At 44.1% G+C, this 12,266-nt stretch overlaps 1 pseudogene; it reads left to right on the top strand.

Annotated features, from left to right (window-relative positions):
* The first annotated feature begins 279 nt into the window (after positions 1–279).
* Positions 280–11,749, top strand: LOC135701295 (eukaryotic translation initiation factor 4B-like; annotated as a pseudogene).
* The last annotated feature ends 517 nt before the right edge of the window (positions 11,750–12,266 follow it).

Here is a 12,266-nt window from a genome sequence, read left to right as displayed (position 1 = left end):
ACTTCAACCCATTATCCGAAGATTATCCTGCTTTGCAGCATTCACTCACCAAACCACCGGTTGAATTAATCCCACCAACATCAGCTTATGTTTATACTTAACATAATCCAGCTATAAGCTTTCGCCAACTTTCATAACCGCATCGTACAGAAATGTTAAGTGCCATATGCTCTAATGAACGGAACGCCAAGGCATCATCCAAGTCGGTCGTCGGTCGGAGTGTTGCGGCAACATGCGGACGAGTTGACAGGCTCGATTTGATTTACGACTTTTTAACCGATGGATATCGCACCCGAATGTTTCGACGGTTTCGCTAAGGTTGAAGGTTGCCGAAAGCATTGCGAGGGCAAACAGCCAAAAGGAGAATCATCAGCTCAGCAGAAACACATGTAGGTTCCTACACATGCTTGCCGACTAACCAACTGACCGACAGACCTGATGCCGTCCGTCAAAAATCGTGCCTTTGCGTGCTGAGCTCGGTATGCGATGGCTGTTAATTGATGAAACATGTTCCTTGTCGTTTACACGGACACGGTTTTGGGGGTCGATTTAATGGGTCGCAGTTTATTTTTCCCCCCTAGGCGTCCCGTTCCGGGCCTGAGGAGTGCGCAGTAGTAGCAGCCAACTAATGTGAGATTGAATGGCCATAATTGAGGTGATCATCTGTCGTTTTGCGTCCAGCTGTGACCTACTGATGGCTGACGGTTTGAACCTTCGGGGAGCTATTTATGGGTATATTTTTGGATGGATGATGGAGTGATTGTGATTGAATAAAAGGCTGAATCGGAGTTGTGCTTGGAAGGTATTGCAAATAGCTTTGATCCGAATGCATTAAATGATGTTTATTATTCGATTAATCGCCCTTTTTCTCACACGGTTCCCTTCCTAATGGTGTCTCGATTTGTAGTCACTCCGATTTAATTAGCCATACTAAATCGCACCGCTGATCCAACTGCATCCACTGCATTACATTGCCCAATTTCATGGCAATAAAATCACCTTTTAGCGTCAGCCGCCGCCGTCAGTCCGTCATCGGTCAATCTGCGTAAGGTGTTTCTTTCATGTCTTTGTCTTTGCCGATGAAATCTTTCGAAGTGACGAACCTTTTAAACGAATTTCGGCGGTTATTAAATAATCGGAGGCTTTTTGGAACGAATTCCTTTTTTGTCATTTTTTAAAATGCTTGCAAAAAGGCACTTGCCAATTGCACATAAGAGGGGATAATAATTTATAAACCCATTAGTGGGCGCGCACACAAAGGCCCTCTGAAAGATCGATCGATCCGCGAAAAATGACTGTTTCGTAAAACTTTGTGCAATGCAAACTCGGCACGAATGACTGACGACCGTGTTGAGAGAGAGAGAGAGAGACCCCCTCTCTCCGGTTCCTCCGCCCATAATGTAATGTTTATTAGTAATTGTCCATGAAATGTGAATCGTCCAAATGACTGGGCACCACACGACGAGTAAAGAGAAGGTGATTTACAGCGCAGCAGTTAGGAATAATTTGAAACCGAATCGGATAAAAAAATATAATGCAATTATGACGATTCTTTGGATGGCTATTACTCAAGCCTGTTTTGTTTGAATCTAGTTTTGCGGTGCTTTGAGGGCACGCTGAATGCTGAAGCAATTGTAATGGACTTCTGATCAGGCATGGCAAATCATTTACATTCATTTCGTGCATTCATTTACATTCATTTGCCTCTAACTTTTGGCATAAATGAATTTCGTAAAATGATGTATAAAGCTTTTCTAGGTTTTGATATTAGCTTCAACTGTTATCAAATACTAAAATCTGTATATCTTATGCATGATAAACCAGAGCGAACAGAACCCACTGCTGTATTTTATTGAATGTAGATTACATTCCCTGAAAAATAGGAACAAGTTCCGCCAGCTCTAGTTCGTCATGCGTAAGAGTTACAGATTTGAGTTTTTGACAAATTTTTTAGCTAATATTAAATCAGTTTTGGCTTGGCAGTCTGGCAATCACTCAATCAGAACAAATTAATTTTGTAATTTGTCCCTACGTTTCGGCCCTGATTAGAGTCTTCTTCAGAGGAAACTGAGGGGAATTTTATTTTTGAATCAATTGTTTCATATTTTATAAATATTTTACACTCACAATTGTTGGATTTGTTCTTTGTCTAAATACTGTTTGAAGTCTAGCGTCTGTTTTTTGCTGGAAATTTTTTATACATAGCGGTTTTTAGTTGAATATTCAAAGTTTTGTTGAATTTTTTATAATTTGTGTCGGGTGTAATATTTGCGGTTGTGCACTCTTCGAGGGTTATGGTGGCTATGGTAAAATGGTGAGAACGGGTATTATAGTTGAGCTTTTAAGTTGCAGGGTTGCTTCCACTCACTTGCTATAAAAAATATTTTACGGAATTATGCAATCATTAGATGTTATAATGATATGTAGTACTTGTAAGTAACAAGAAGAGGGTGTAAAGTATGTGTTTAACTGATAAAACCTGTCAATTCCGCTTTCAGAGCGTCACAATCAGCGATCTTATGATTCGTGAGCGTTCACTCAGAGTGAGCGCTCACGAGTCGTAAAATCGCTGATTGTGACGCACTGAAAGCAATATTGACAGATTTTATGTGTCAAACATATACTTCATGATCTCTTCTTGTAACTTACAAGTACTAATTAGCATTATACTATTTCATGATTTCATAATTCCGAAAAACATTTTTTTATAGCAAGTGAGTGAAAGTAACCCTGTTAAGTTGGATTCAGGTGGGCCTAATTGGTATTGCCATTGGGCATTGATAGATTTGGTTTTTAGTGAGTGTAAGATCTTCTATTGACTGTATGGGGTATACTATATATATGGCACATTTCATGGAATGCAAGTGTATTTGTGTTGTTGCTTCGATCAACTATTGCTGTTTTCTCCAAATTGAATCTGTGTTCGTGGGTTATACTGTGTTCGATCATAGCTGTTTTGTTTGTTAGATCAGCTAATTGTGTTTCATCAGCGCCGGATGATAGTATTGTTTCTTGTTTGTTTACAAGTGATTAGTGTCCCGTGATTAGCTTGTCAAATTGAAATGAAAATCAAAAACAAAGCAGACGTTATAGCATACATGCGCGATGTTAAACCAACCGATTTTCACTAATAAGAAAAATTATTGAGTAATATATAATTATAGCTAGTATACAAATAAACAAATTAATAGTAGTGATGATGCAGTTGGAGTAAGTTGCCTTATTGCTTAATCTATTGTGAATTCCTATACTAAAAATTATGAACTATTATGAAACTTACAGGTTATGATCTACTACACATATTATATCTATTGTATTTGCTGAATCATACTAGCTTAAACTAACTAAAATAGTAAGTAAACTTATTCTAAATAAATTATAAACTATCGTAATCCTAATGCGATGTCATCCATCAAAGCTATAGCAGTTAAACCAAGTGAATCGAACGTATTCGACTAGAAGTAGAGTTGAGTTAGAAAGGTCACCGGAATTGTCAAGAAAATATAACTCTCTACAATATGTTTGCTAACGATTATTGTTTTTCTAGTTTTAAAGCATTGTTCAATAAAAGACCACGAACTGCTAAAAGAACCGAGACTCATTGTAACACCTACAAAATAAACAATCCTTCCGGATCAAAACGCTGTCAATAGTTTCTTGCTACGACAACTAGAGGCGCTACATTAACTTTAAATTCAGGGAAGATTCAAGAAAATTATCTGGAGAATTTTGAAAACTTATGTGAGGTTCCAAACACTTCAGGGGAGCTTGTACAACTTCAGAGCATTTCCATTCAACTTTACGGAAATTGTGGGATCCTATCAGAAGTTACGAGGATTGAATGTATGTTCCGAGAATTCCAAAAAAGTTTCATCAACAGGTAGATTTTGTTTTTGGAAAATATACATACATACATACATACATTTATGTGTACAACATCACATTTAAGATAAGACATAATCAACAATAGTACGCCACAATACTCGGTTTGCGGCTGCCGCTCTCCATCCTCGGTCATGCCCAATGCTCGCTAGATCGCGCTCTACCTGGTCCGCCCATCGTGCTCTCTACGCTCCACGCCTTCTTGTGCCAACCGGATCAGTAGCGAACACCAACTTTGTAGGGTTGTTGTCCGGCATTCTTGCCCACCACATCCTTCCGACTTTGGCCACCTTCTGGATGCTGGGTTCGCCGTAAAGTGCAGCGAGCTCGTGGTTCATTCTTCGCCACCACTCACCGTTCTCCTGCACACCGCCGAAGATCGTCCTTAGCACACGTCGCTCGAAAACTCCGAGTGCTTGCAGGTCCTCCTCGAGCATAGTCCATGTCTCGTGTCCATAGAGGACCACCGGTCTTATTAGCGTTCTGTACATGGTACATTTGGTGCGGGGGTGAATCATTTTTGACCGTAGTTTCTTCTGGAGCCCGTAGTAGGCACGACTTCCACTGATGATGCGCCTTCGTATTTCACGACTCACATTGTTGTCAGCCGTCAGTAAGGATCCAAGGTAAACGAATTCCTCCACTACCTCGAAAGTATCCCCGTCTATCGTGACATTACTTCCTAGACGAATCCGGTCATGTTCGGTTCCGCCTACTAGCATGTACTTTGTTTTTGACGCACTCACCACCAGTCCGACCTTTGCTGCTTCGTGTTTCAGGCGGGTGTAAAGTTCTGCCACCGTTCCAAATGTTCTTGCGATAATGTCCATGTCGTCCGCAAAGCACACAAATTGACCGGATTTCGTGAAAATCGTACCCCGGCTGTTGAGCCCGGCTCGTCGCATTACACCTTCTAGAGCGATGTTGAAGAGTAGGTATGAGAATCCGTCACCTTGTCGCAGTCCCCGGCGAGATTCGAATGAAACCCTTACGCAGTTTTGCACACCGTCCATCGTTGCTTTGATCAGTCTGATCAGCTTCCCAGGAAAGCCGTTCTCGTCCATGATTTTCCATAGCTCTGTGCGGTCGATATGCCGCCTTAAAGTCGATGAACAAATGATGCGTTGGGACCTGGTATTCACGGCATTTCTGGAGGATTTTCCGTACGGTGAAGATCTGGTCCGTTGTCGATCGGCCGTCGATGAAGCCGGCTTGATAACTTCCCACGAACTCGGTCATTTTAGGTGATAGACGACGGAAGATGATCTGGGATAGCACTTTGTAGGCGGCATTCAAAATGGTGATCGCTCTGAAGTTCTCACATTCCAAATGGTCGCCTTTCTTGTGAATGGGGCAGATTACCCCCTCCTTCCACTCCTCCGGTAGCTGTTCTGTTTCTCAGATCCTGACTATCATCCGGTGCAGGCAGGTGGCCAACTTTTCTGGGCCCATTCTGATGAGTTCGGCTGCGATACCATCCTTATCAGCTGCTTTGTTGTTTTTGAGCTGCTGAATGGAGTCCTTAACTTCCCTCAGCGTGGGAGTTGGGACAGTTCTGTCCTCTGCTGCACTGACGTAGTCGTTTCCTCCATTGCGCTGGTCTCCCGTGCCTACGTTCCCCCCGCCATTCAGGTGCGCGTCGAAGTGCTGCTTCCACCTTTCAATCACCTCACGTCCGTCCGTCAAGAGGCTCCCATCCTTCTTATCCTTGCACATTTCGGCTCGCGGCACGAAGCCGTTGCGGGATGCGTTGAGCTTCTGGTAGAACTTCCGTGTTTCTTGGGAACGGCACAGAAGTTCCATTTCCTCGCACTCCGCTTCTTCCAGGCGGCGTTTTTTCTCCCGAAAGATGCGGGTCTGCTGTTTCCGCTTCTGTTTATACCGTTCCACGTTCTGTCGGGTTCCATGCTGCAGCATTACCGCCCGCGCTGCGTTCTTCTCCTCCAAAATCGCTCTGCACTCCTCGTCGAACCATTCATTCCGTCGACTTCTTTCCACGTACCCGATGGTGCTCTCGGCTGCGTCGGTGATGGCTGCTTTTACTGTACTCCAGCAGTCCTCTAGAGGGGGCACACCGAGCTCGCCCTCCTCTGGCAACGCTGCCTCGAGATTCTGCGCGTATGCTAAGGCGACATCCGGTTGCTTCAGTCGCTCTAGGTTGTACCGTGGCGGGCGTCGGTACCGTACATTGTTGATGACGGAAAGTTTTGGGCGCAGTTTGACCATCACCAGGTAGTGGTCAGAGTCGATGTTAGCGCCACGATAGGTCCTGACGTCGATAATGTCGGAGAAGTGCCGTCCATCAATCAGAACGTGGTCGATTTGCGATTCCGTCTGCTGTGGTGATCTCCAGGTGTAACGATAGGGGAGGTGGTGTTGGAAGAAGGTGCTACGTATGGCCATGTTCTTGGAGGCGGCGAAATCGATGAGTCGTAGGCCGTTCCCGTTTGTCAGCTGGTGGGCGCTGAGCTTTCCAATCGTCGGTCTGAATTCCTCTTCCTGGCCTATCTGAGCGTTTAGGTCTCCTATGATGATCTTGACGTCGTGGCTTGGGCAGCGATCGTACTCGCGGTCGAGCTGCGCGTAAAATGCGTGCTTGTCATCATCAGTACTTTCGGAGTGAGGGCTGTGCACGTTGATTATGCTAAAGTTGAAGAATCGGCCCTTGATCCTCAACCTGCACATTCTTTCGTCGATCGGCCACCAACCGATCACGCGCTTCTGCATTTCGCCCATCACGATGAAAGCTGTGCCCAGCTCGCGTGTGTTGCCGCAACTCTGGTAGATGGTATGATTACCTCTGAACGTTCGCACCATGGATCCTGTCCAACACACCTCCTGCAGCGCTACGATGCCGAATCCGCGGTCCTTCAGTAGATTGGCGAGTATTCGGGTGCTCCCGATGAAATTGAGAGATCAACAGTTCCACGTGCCGAGTTTCCAATCGCAAGTCCTATTTCGTCGCTGGGGTCGTTGCCGTTGGTCTCGGTTCGTATTCTTCTGTTGCTGATTTTCCGTTGCAATGCTTTTTTTTACGGCTGGCTCGCAGGGCCTGACACCAACCCCCTAACTTTCCGGAGGACCAGGTTGCACAGTTGTGCTTAGAGTCCTTCACTGGCACTCGGACGTAGATCAGCCGTCCCTAACATGGGAACAGACGCTGTTGTGAGCCGCTCCTCCTGGAGAACAGACGCTCAGGCTTGCCGAAGCAAACCCCCCCCCCTTCCCTGTCAGCCTATGACCAAAGTTCCCACCGGGGTTGGTTACCCGATCTTCCCTAAGGTTGCTCACAGTTCCGGCCGGTACCACGGGGAGGTAGGGATAGGAGTTGCTGGGAAAAGGCTAGTGATCTAAATGGGATCTGTATTGCGCATTACCCAGCATTAACCGACCATCTAGTAGATATATTCTCCAATATGTGGAACTTTCGGTAACATTTCTGAAAAACAACAAAATCCGTGCGGTGTGAAAAATGGCTCTTTTTTGATCATTTGGAGACCTTCCAATAATCTTTTATTTTTTTTTCAATGACGCAAATCAAATTTTTATAAATCTATCGGATAATTTATTAAAAATGCCAGACTTCAGCAAAGATCAGCAAACTTCAAGGTAGTTAAATTAGTTTCAGCTCCAAAACATTTTAAGAAGTTTCATAAGTTAGGCCAGACAACTCCTAAGAAGCTTAGAGAAATTAAGAACAAATTTTATTAACTTAAGGGAAGTTTAGAGTACTTTGGGGAACAACAGATAACTTTAAAACAGTTATATTAATTTCCGAAAACTGATTGGATTGATTGCTGGGATATTAGAAAAATTCCAAAAACTTCAAGGAAGTCCAGAGAAGATCAGGGATATTAAGAGATTTAGAAGAATGAAGAGAGGAATGTTCAGATCTTCATTGTAGTTACAATAACTACAGGGAAGCTCCGATTTTTTTGAAGCATATTAATTCAGGGTAGTTTAGAGATCTTGATGTTTCAGGGCAGTTCCATGAATTTCAATATTTGTTTTAGATTATCAGTGACAATCCTCCCTAGTAACAATTTTGGTTCTATAAGGGTTCTGGAGACCGTGATTTGGACTTGTAGCATGCTTTAAAACCTCGATCAAACTTGCAATGTTACTGGGGCTGGAACCACGGTAATTATTTGGATAGAGAATTTCTTGAAAATTCACCTAAGAGAAGTTTTGATAATTTCAGGGAAGCACGAAAACTAACAAGAAGTTAACACAATTTCAGAAAATATTAGGGAATTTCACAAAATTTCAGTGTTCTTCGAAAAATTTTAGAGAATTCCAGTAAAATTATGGAAACTACAGAGAAGTTCCGGGAATTCCAGAAAAATAACTTAAGAGAAGGCCTGAGAACATCTAGTAAATTTAGGAAACTTCAGGAAAATCCAAAGAAGTTAAAAATAGTTTGAAGATATTAAGGGAATATCAAATAACTTCAAGACAGTTCTATTAACCTCAGAAAAATCGTGGGATCTTTAAAGAAGTTCTGTGAAATTCAGAAAAGTCCAGGGAATTTATGAAAGTTCACAGATTTTTTGGGAAGTACAGAGATCTTCAGGTAAGTTGAACGACTTACAGGGAAATCTTAAATGCATCGAAAAGTCAATAAAAATTCACAAAAGCAGTTACGTGAAGTTCGGGGAAGTTCTGAGGATTTCAGGATATTTGCGGGATCTTTAAGTCTGATCTGGAAGATTTTGGGAACTCTAGATAAGTTCCGATAAGTTTGTAGAAAATTATCACCAATCGGCATTTGATTTGATGTGACGCGTAAAACAACCATGTCGAGATAGAACAGCGGTTAAGAGTTTGGATTGCCATGGTTAGGATCTGGATTCACATCGAGTTTACGATAGATTTTACGTCTCAAAAATCTGTAGCAAACAAAACGATTTTTTTTTTGGTTTGTAGCAATGAAAGTATGATAGTGAGTGGATTACAAACAAACTATTATTGGTTTGCGGTATGAAAACCCTACAACAGCGGAACAAAACAAAATTTTCACTTAAATTTTATAGAATCTGTCACAATTTAGATTTCTTCATCTTATTGTAAACGTGTGGTTCTGTAAGATCCTATGAATACACGTGTATGCACCGTTTTCCGGATATCGGAGGTACATCAGTGAATCAGCGATCATACTTGAAAATCCAGATTCGTACCTTCCTAAAAATTGACCTTTCCTCGCTTTCTACTTTCTATATACTTTCAACTCCTCCTCTATCGTATAAAATTTTCACTTTTACACTTTTCATAAAATCTTCTTCTTCTTATTCGCATTTCAAGCTTATTGCTTAGTGCATATTAGCTTATTGCGAGCGCTCAACTTAGTGTTCTAAATGCACTTCCACAGTTATTAATTGAGAGCTTTCGATGCCAATACCAATGCATGAATTTGTATATTGTGTGGCAAAGCACAATGATACTCTATGCCCAGGGAAGTCAAGAAAATTTCCAAGCCGAAAGATTCCCTTGACCGGACCGGGAATTGAACCCGCCGCCTCCGGCTTGGTAATACCGTGCCTTTACTGACTAGGCTATGAGGCCCCTCTCCGATATACTCCTAGATGTACTTTGATTCCTTCATTCAAAATGTTTAACTTCCTATCATTCATCAAACATTATTATGTACAAATTCCAAATCAAAATTGTTGTTATTAAAGTGGACTCTTACTAAAGTCACGCGATCAAATCTCATTCCCGAACAAGTCACGAATGACCCTGAAATGTTAGACTGACTATAATAATAAACACAACATTAGGTGAATTTTTTTACCTTGGGACTGGTTCTTCCTTCCAGGATTGGTTTCTTGGGTGTATTGGAGATTGGGCGTCTCTCGGCGAGTTCCTTACCGATGGAAATGCGTCCGTCGTATCACAGGTGCAGGTTGCCGTACCGGTCAAGTTGCGCTACTGGGCCGACGAGTGCGATGACGACGAGGACGATTGTCCGACCCGCACCTAGATGATTGCCCTACCGACTGCGCCGCGGGCCACTCGGTTGCTGAACGACGACTCCGTTCCGCACAATCCGCCGTTCCAGGCGTACATCACCAGGGACATGAAGTAGTTCGCCTCCTCGCGGTGTGCCCTGGAAACGCTAATTATCGAACCCAAGGGAGAGATATTGCGGCTACACGAACTACCGCAGAGTAGGGACGCTGGAACCCCATCCAGCTCGTCCCAGGAGGTTGAGAAGCCCTGCACAAACCCTCGTTGTGCAAAGGCAGGAGTGACGCCGGGTTGTTAGAGTGCTTAGCACACGCAGCTGGTAAGCGGTCACATCTGTCCTGAGCTGCCCTGTTGGACAGTTGGCTGGCTATCACGTCTGCTCTAGAACTCAGGCGAACAACGAACAGCGAACAACAAGAGGAAGGCCCTGCACAGTTGCTCACTGTGTAGTAGCGAGTGTCACGTCGGACACAACACCTAGTGATGCGCCATAGCGCAACCGGCCCCCTCCCATGACGTAATGCTTTCGGGCGGTTCCGGGGAGGGCAAGGGCCTAGAGCACAGGGTAAGGTTTAGTGGGTCGGGAGAGCTATTTCTCCCATCCCCACACCCTGAGTTATCTTCTCAGGAGTCTGGGAGCAGACTCCCCCCGGGTAAAAAAAAAAAAAAAAAAAAAAGGTGTACATCACCAATCTGGCGTACGAGCTGACCGATAGCGATCTGTACGACTTCTTCGATGGGATGGAGATTGCTTCGATGCGCCTGCCGCGGGACGATGGTGATTCCGGACGGTTAAGAGGTTTCGGTTACGTTGAGTTTGCCAAGCGTCAGGATCTGATCGATGCGCTGTCCATGCCGGAACCGATCATCCATAGCCGTCGCATTCGGATCAACCTGTGACGCACTTCGTATCAACACTGAATGTGACCAGGGCCTTATAACAGCAATTATAATCGGGCTACCCATCAGTGGTGCCGGTGCCAATTGGCGCCTTGGAGATCGCCCAGCGCAGGCTGCTCCACAGTCACCGCCTTCGAGTCGGAGAGGCTATGACCGTGGTGGAGATCGTGGATTTCGACGAGGAGGTGATCTCTCCGGTGACCGCAGTGGCCGTCGAGATGACGAACCGCATATGGAAAGACCAAAGCTCGTACTGCAGTCAAGTACCTTGCAATAGCTGGAGAAACCCAAACCGCAATCCGAGGCGAAAGTACGATTCTAAAGCATCCGAGAACAAGGAAAATGAAGAGCATGCAGAAACCAGTTCCCTCAGCCAATATATTTTGTGATGTCAAGCCGGAGGATACTGCCGCTCGGTTGAAGGAATTCGAAGAAAGGTTGGTCGAAAAGCATCGACTGGCACGGGAAGAGCGCAAGAAGGGTGCTCCAGCTGCCGCCGATGCATCGGCTGCGGCTGGCTCGTCGGCCGATGAAGCCGGGAAGGAGAAAACCGATCCCAGTAAAGAGGAAACCGCCGAAGAACATTCCGAAGAACAAAAGCGGCAACCGGAACCGAAAAAACCCGAAGGAACCCGTCAACTGGCGGGTACGAAGCGATGCCAAGGATGGCGAACAGCGTGCACAGTCCGCTCAGCGGAGGTATAGCCCGTCGACACAAAACAACAAAAGACTCGATGATTACTCAGAGAATCGAGGCAACCGGGACAATTGCGACAGGCAAGTGAACCGGGACAATCGCACCATGAGAGACAACAGACGTGACTACAATCGTTCCACAATACCATGCAGCATTCGGTTGCAGAATTTTGTGTTGAATGCACGGTTGCGATGTAAACCTTCGCAGTACTTCTCAACAGTGAATATGAGCATTATTTCAACAATTTCGATTCTGAAACTGCTGAGTCCTATTGAAATTAGTGCAGTAGGGTTTTTGATCTAATTTCCGGCCTACTAAGCACAACACATGCTTTACCTCTCTTTTTTGAACGGGTTTGAACAAAAAATTGAATATTTCTATCAAAGATGACTTCTAAATTTATTCACCTTTCCATACGTACCATTGGATTTGATAAAGAGTCACAAATTGTTGAGATATTGTTGAAAATCTAATACTGCTTCTTGATTCTAAATTCGTCCTATGAGTTTCAATTCTGTCCTAACGCATTGAAACGCCATTAGGGTAAACGCTCCTATAGTTGCGGTACGTTAGAAGCGTTAGGTTCCTATAGTTGTGTATGGAGACTCCATACACAACTATAGGAACCTAACGCTTCTAACGTACCGCAACTATAGGAGCGTTATCCCTAGATATCCTTCGTCCTACGGATAAACGTTGAAAAAGGGGATTCGCTAGGAGCGCTTCTTTTGTTTTAAGAAAAATGAGCGTAATAATTCATGCAATGCTCTATAATAGGATTTATGTAGTAGCTAATGAACTAACGTAAGGTAGAGAACTA

The sequence above is a fragment of the Ochlerotatus camptorhynchus genome, unplaced genomic scaffold (assembly GCF_037179485.1).
Source record: "Ochlerotatus camptorhynchus isolate MF236.1 unplaced genomic scaffold, CSIRO-AGI_Acam_v1.1 ptg000154l, whole genome shotgun sequence".
NCBI classification, from domain to species: domain Eukaryota; kingdom Metazoa; phylum Arthropoda; class Insecta; order Diptera; family Culicidae; genus Ochlerotatus; species Ochlerotatus camptorhynchus.
The sequence above is the reverse complement of the archived record's forward strand: the minus strand, read 5'-3'. Positions and strand labels throughout refer to the sequence as shown.